At 42.4% G+C, this 6714-nt stretch overlaps 1 non-coding gene across 1 annotated transcript; it reads left to right on the top strand.

Annotated features, from left to right (window-relative positions):
• The first annotated feature begins 5182 nt into the window (after nucleotides 1-5182).
• Nucleotides 5183-5289, top strand: LOC142173985 (small nucleolar RNA R71). Its single transcript, XR_012703350.1, has one exon. It is a non-coding gene; the product is annotated as a small nucleolar RNA R71 (small nucleolar RNA).
• Nucleotides 5290-6714: the final 1425 nt, after the last annotated feature.

Raw genomic sequence — 6714 nt, 5'->3', positions numbered from 1 at the left:
AGATGTTTAGGAGGAGGGATTGCCCTTGAATTAATGTTGCAAGTAAAGGAAGGAGTAGTAGAATGCTTGTCGAGGGAGGGGGTTTTGGTAGTGTATTCTTGAGGCGTGAGTTCTTGAGGTGTGAGTGTGTGAGATTGTTATGAGGTAGTGTGGTTGAGGTGTTTAGTTTAGGTTTTAAGGGAAGGGGTTAAAAGAAACAAAACAAAACAAATTAAAAGAAAACCAAAAAAATACTTACCCGGTAATGCGAGGCTAATGGCTCGCTATCCCCCTTGTGAAGCGAACTCCAACGTGAGTTATGGGGTGTGCGGCGCGAAGGTTTTCGCGAGATGCACCTCGCTGTACCCCTTGTGACGCGAGCTCCCACGCGAGATACAAACCTGGCGATGCGAGACTTACCGCCTGGCCAAGCGCGCTGGGGACCTGGCGCCGTGAGGTCTAGTGCCCGGTCCACTGGTACTGCCTACAAACATGTTAGTGCCTACAAACAAAAAGAAAAATTCTAGTTACGCTAAAAATAAACTACGAATTGGGTTGCCTCCGAGCGCCTTAGTTAACGTCATGGCATGACGAATACAACATTACAATGGGTTGCCTCATATGAAGCGCCTGATTTAACGTCGCGGCATGACGCAAACAATCGAACTTAAGGCTCGCTCAAAATTTTTGGCTCTTGCAAATGAGTCATCGATACTACTTTCGTCTCATCCATGCCCAAGTAATGTTTCAACCTATGACCATTGACTCTAAACTTGTGAGAGCCATCTTCTGATGCAATCTCTACGGCTCCGGTGGGATGAATCTCTAGCAGACGAAATGGTCCTGACCATCTTGACTTCAATTTGCTCGAAAACAACCTCAATCTCGAATTGAATAATAATACCACATATCCCGATTTAAAATTTCGCTTAAGAATGTTTTTATCATGCACCAGTTTCATTATTTCCTTATATAACCTTGTACTCTCAAAAGCATAGTAACGGAACTCGTCAAGTTCATGCAGCTCTGTGACTCTACTAGTTCTAGTGGCCTCCAAGTCCAGATTTAATTATCGTAATGCCCAGAAGGCTCTATGCTCTAACTCCACCGGTAAGTGACATGCCTTTCCAAACAGCAATTTATACGGTGACATACCAATTGGAGGTTTTAATGCAGTGCGGTAAGCCCATAGCGTGTCATCCAATTTTCTCGCCCAATCATTCCGAGTAGCATTTACAGTTTTGGTCAAAATACTCTTGATTTATCTGTTTGATACCTCCACTTGCCCACTTGTTTATGGCTCATACGAAATAGCAACTTTATGGCGAATTCCATATTTCTCCAACAACTTTGCAAAGGCTCGGTTGCAGAAGTGGGTGCCTCCATCACTGATGATCGCTCTTGGAGTACCAAATCGGGTGAAGATATTTTTTCTCAGGAAACCAATAACTGCCTTCGCATCATTTGTTGGAAGTGCCACGACTTCTACCCATTTCGAGACATAGTCCACCGCTACAAGTATGTACTTGTTATTATATGAGCTGACAAATGGTCCCATAAAATCGATTCCCCATACATCGAATACGTCCACCTCTTGAATTGGGTTCATGGGCATCTCATGTCGATGGGAAATATTCCCCGTCCGCTGACACTCATCACAACTTTTCACCCAGAAGTGTGCATCTTTAAACAACGTCGGCCAATAAAAGCCCGACTCCAACACTTTAGCAATTGTCCTTACTCCTCCAAAATGACCTCCATACGATTAAGCATGACATGCCTGCAAAACAGAAAATTGGTCTATCTCGGGAATGCATCTCCTGATCATGTTATCAAGACAAATCCTAAACAAATATGGTTCATCCCAGAAATACATGCGACAATCACGAAAAAACTTTTTCTTTTGCACAGAAGACAAGTCATAGGGAACAATACCGCTTGCCAGGTAATTTGCAATATCCGCATACCATGGCGTAGCCTCAAGGCTCATGGCTAAAAGTTGTTCATTTGGGAAAGTCTCCATGATCTCTTCCACCTCAATCTTCTTTTCCGCTTATTCAAGCCTGGACAAATGATCAGCAACTTGATTTTCTGTTCCCTTTCGGTCATGCATTTCCAAGTCGAACTCTTGTAGCAGTAGCACCCATCGAATTAGGCACAAATTTGACTCCTTTTTCTCAATTAGGAACCTGAGGGCAGCATGTTCAGTATAAACAATTACCTTCGAGCCTATAAGGTATGACCTGAATTTATCAAATGCGAACACCACAGCTAGCATCTCTTTCTCTGTCACTGTGTAATTCAGTTGGGCGCCGCTCAAGGTTCTGTTTGCATAGTAGATCGGATGCATGACTTTATCTTTTCGCTGCCCAAGAACTGCTCCCATAGCATAGTCGCTTGCATCACACATCAGCTCGAAAGGTTGCTTCCAGTCGGGGGCTACTATGATTGGTGCAGTCACCAATTTCTTCTTTAACTCCTCAAACGCTACCATGCAGTCATGAGAAAACACAAAAGGTTGATCTCACCTTTGGAATGTGGCGGGTGTGTTGCATAGGCCGAACGACATTCTCCGGAAAGCGTAGACGCCATATGGATAGGTGAATGACGTTTTCTCTCTATCTTCCGAGGCAATAGAGATATGATTGTATCCCGAGTATCCATCTAGAAAGCAGAAGTGGGACCTCCCAGCCAATCTATCTAACATCTGATCAATGAACGACAAGGGAAAATAGTCTTTTCGGGTGGCCTTGTTCAATCTTTTGTATGGACTTGTTGAGATCAGCTCGTTGTTCTCATTTTGCACTACAGTCATTCCACCTTTTTTTGGCACACATTGAACTGGGCTAACCCAGTTGCTATCGGAGATAGGGAAAATGATTCCCGCATCTAACCACTTTATCACCTCCTTTTTTATGACTTCTTTCATGTTGGGGTTCAGCCTTCTTTGATGTTCTCTGGAAGGTTTGTGCCCATCTTCCAGTAAAATCTTATGCATACAGAAGGCCGGGCTGATACCCTTAATGTCTGCAATGGTCCAACCAATTGCAGTTTTGCATTCTATTAATACCTGCAAAAGTTATTCTGCCTGCACATCTAACAAACCAGATGAGATAATAACAGGTAAAATTGAGTTAGGTCCCAATAAAGCATACATGAGGTGAGGTGGTAGCGGTTTCATTTCCAACTGTGGTGGCTCTTCGATCGATGGCTTAGCTGGAGGAGTCTTTCTTTCTTCTAAGTGCAAAGACTCAAATTCGAGCTCTCTTTTCCATAACCCTTGGCCTTCAAGAGCTAACACCCATTCTGCCAAGTCCTCTCCATTTACTTCTTCTAAGTTCATGAGACATGCTTCTAGGGGGTCTTTAGCGTTCATAGCCTCATCTTCCTCCTCCAAAATTACATCCACAACTTCTATCAGAGAGCAGTTAGCAAATTCACTTGGTCGCCGCATAGACTTCTGTACATTGAATGTTATCTCTTCATCGTTCAGTCTCATTTTTAACTCTCCAGTTTCACAAACAATTAGAGCTCTCCCGGTGGCCAAGAATGGTCTTCCCAAAATTATGGGAATCTCCTCGTCAACCCGGCAATCCAGAATGACAAAATCTGCTGGAAACACAAACTTTCCAACCTGCATTAGTACATCATCAAGGATACCTGATGGCCTCTTCATTGTCCGATCGGCTAACTGTAGTAACATGGATATGGGTCTTGCTCTTCCAATGCCTAACCTTTTATAGATAGCCAAGGACATCAAATTTATGCTTGCCCTTAAATCACACAATGCTTTAGCAAAAGCATAGTTGCCTATTGTGCATGAGATTGTGAAACTCCCTGGGTCTGACAACTTCTCAGCTATGGGTCTCATCACAACAACACTACAGGTCTGGGTTAGTGTAACAGTGGCCAAGTCTTAGAAGTCGAACTTGCGATATATCAAATCATTCATCATTTTGGCATACCCAGACATCTCACTCAAGGATTCAATCAGTGAAATGTTCACCTGGATTTGCTTCAACATCTCCATGAATTTCTTATACTGCTCATCCTTCTGATATTTGGCCAATCTCTGTGGGAAGGGTGCTGGAGGTCGCTTCCTTCCTGTGATTTGAGTTTGATCCTGCTCTGGCACTGCTTCTACTGTCATTTCTTGCACTACCTCAGTCTCCTTCACAGCCTCTTTTTCTTTGCTTGTGCTCTCTTGTGCATGTTGTATCGTTACCTAAGTTAACCCTATTGAATCATCTACCTCAATGGGTACTGGCACAAGTGTTTCAGTTGGTCGGCTTTCGCGAGCAATTTCTTGCTCTAGATCTAGATCTTTACCATTCCTTAGACTCGCCGCCATAAGCTGCTTCGGGCTCTGCTCTTTTGGATTAACATGGGTGTCCACAGGTAACGTCCTTTGGGGACGATTATTCAGAGCTATCGATATCTGTCCTAGTTGAATCTCTATGCCTTTAATAGCTGAGTCATGCGATACTACCTTTTCTTGCATCTGGTGGACCTTTTCTTCCATTTTCCCGCTGGCCCTAATGAGTTGTTGCAACATTCCTTTAATTTCAAACAACTCATCATCTTGTCACACTATCTGTTGTTGTTGAGGCTATTGATAAGCTGGCTGCTAATTTTGATGGTTGTATCCCTGTTGCCTTTGGTAAGGCACAACTTGACCTTGTGGTCGCATAGCCCCAGGATTGTTGCTATTATTCTACTGTTGTTGTGATGGTCTATATTGTTGATTCTGCTGCCTCCAATTCTGACCACCTTGCCTCTGTCCTCTATTGTTGGCCACATAGTTCATATTTTCCTGATAGTTCTGGTTGTCACTTTCAGCACTCCATGAGCATACATATGGTTGGTTAATGCATGGTGTACATAATCCCCCATTAGTCGCATCAACTATGTGTACTTGCTTCTGGCCTGATTCATCAATCTTTATGGTGAGGATACTCATTTGCGACATCAGAGTGGCCATATTCTCAACTATGGAGTTGTTTGGGTCCAAAGCTATTGAGTGAACGATAGGAGTGATTGTAGAGTCTCTTATCATCCATCCTGAGTTTTGAGCCATTTTATCAAGTAAGATCATTCTCTGAATGATTTGCTCAAAAATGCTCCACATGCTGAAGCATCAACATTGGCCTTCAAGCTGTCTGCCAATCCCATGTAGAACCTTTGCCCCAATATCTGATCTGGAATGCCATGATGTGAGCACTTAACCAGCATACCTTTGAACCTCTCTCACGTTTCTTGTAGTGTTTCAGTTGGTTTCTGCCTGAAGCTCAATATCTCATCAACTTGTTTGGCAATCTTATTGGGTGGGTAAAACTTATTCAAAAATTGCTTGACTAATTCCTCCCAAGTAGTGATGGAGTTTATGTGGAATGAATTGAGCCAAGTCTGAGCCTCTCCCGTCACTGAGAATGGAAACAACAACAGCCTTATTGCTTTCGGTGTCACATTTGGTTGCCTTTGCGTGACACATATCGACAGAAAATTTTTCAGATGCTGCTGAGGATCTTCAATGTAAGACCTTAAGAACAGCCCCTTGTTCTGCAACAAATGTAGCATGTTGTTTGTGATGTGAAATAATTTCGCTTGTATCTGAGGGACTGCAATTGCGGTTGCCAGATTTTCGGCGGTGGGTTGTGCCCAATCATAAAAGGCTGCTTCTGGCACAAGAGGCGCCACACCCTGATTGTTCGGGTCATTCGCATTATTTCTGTTGTTTGGGTTTTCTATTACGTCATCCATGTCTAGTTTCATTCGTTCTGTTGAGTTCTGTTGTTGTTTGTCCTTCTTGTTTGCATGATTCAATGCCTTGAAAACTTTCTCAGGATCTGATAATGCTTCGAACAATTCACCAGTTCTTGAGGAGTTTCTAGGCATGCGCCTATAACACCCAAGACTACAAACGTTAGAATTTCAATGTATTTAGTTTAAAATGAAGAAAATTGACTACACTAAGAATTCTAGCACTTCTTTTAGCTGCAATTAATAACACCGTTAATTTCACAGCAACGACGCCAAAATTTGATCACGTTTTACCGATAATGAGCACTTTGAGTATCATAATTCTCTTCCGAGTAACTACCACAATTTACTAGACATATTCTTCCGAACTACGCTAGCTGACACTAAGTCACGGCTCACTCAGATCGTACCAAGGTTTCGTTATTCCTAATCTCACCTTTAAACCCTTTGTATTGATCCCCCACATACGTTAGGAGTGATGTTGTTCAACAACTACCTAAATATGTATTCTCTTCCAAGCAATACACACTAAATAGGCACAGTCGATTGAGAGCTCTTCAATCAACCACAAAATAAACGTAGTTGAACAAATAGAGAAAAAGCTACGGCAAATCTATATTAAACGTAATAGGAAAATAATCCTCCAATAGGTTCCATCAAAACCCTAGATTAGAAGTTTAGCTACTCATATTTATAGTAACAATTTTCCAGGTATTTTGCATAAACAAATTACAAAGAAAATATGAAGGAATGTTGAACTCGATGATTCTTTCCCCCAAAAGTTGTTCCACGATCTATTCTTGTCTCTGGTCGCAAAACTCCCTCAAAAGTGATGTTTTATGACTATTTATATGTGTAAGAAAAGGCCTAAACGACATAGCCCAAGTCCAAGTCCAACAAGGAGACGAAATATGCTTTTAAAATCCGGACCAGGCTCGCTACAGACCTCGCCTTGCGAGGCAAAACGTGAGCTTC

Source organism: Nicotiana tabacum, chromosome 19 (assembly GCF_000715075.1).
Source record: "Nicotiana tabacum cultivar K326 chromosome 19, ASM71507v2, whole genome shotgun sequence".
Lineage (NCBI taxonomy): Eukaryota > Viridiplantae > Streptophyta > Magnoliopsida > Solanales > Solanaceae > Nicotiana > Nicotiana tabacum.
This window is presented reverse-complemented; position numbering and strand designations above follow the sequence as displayed.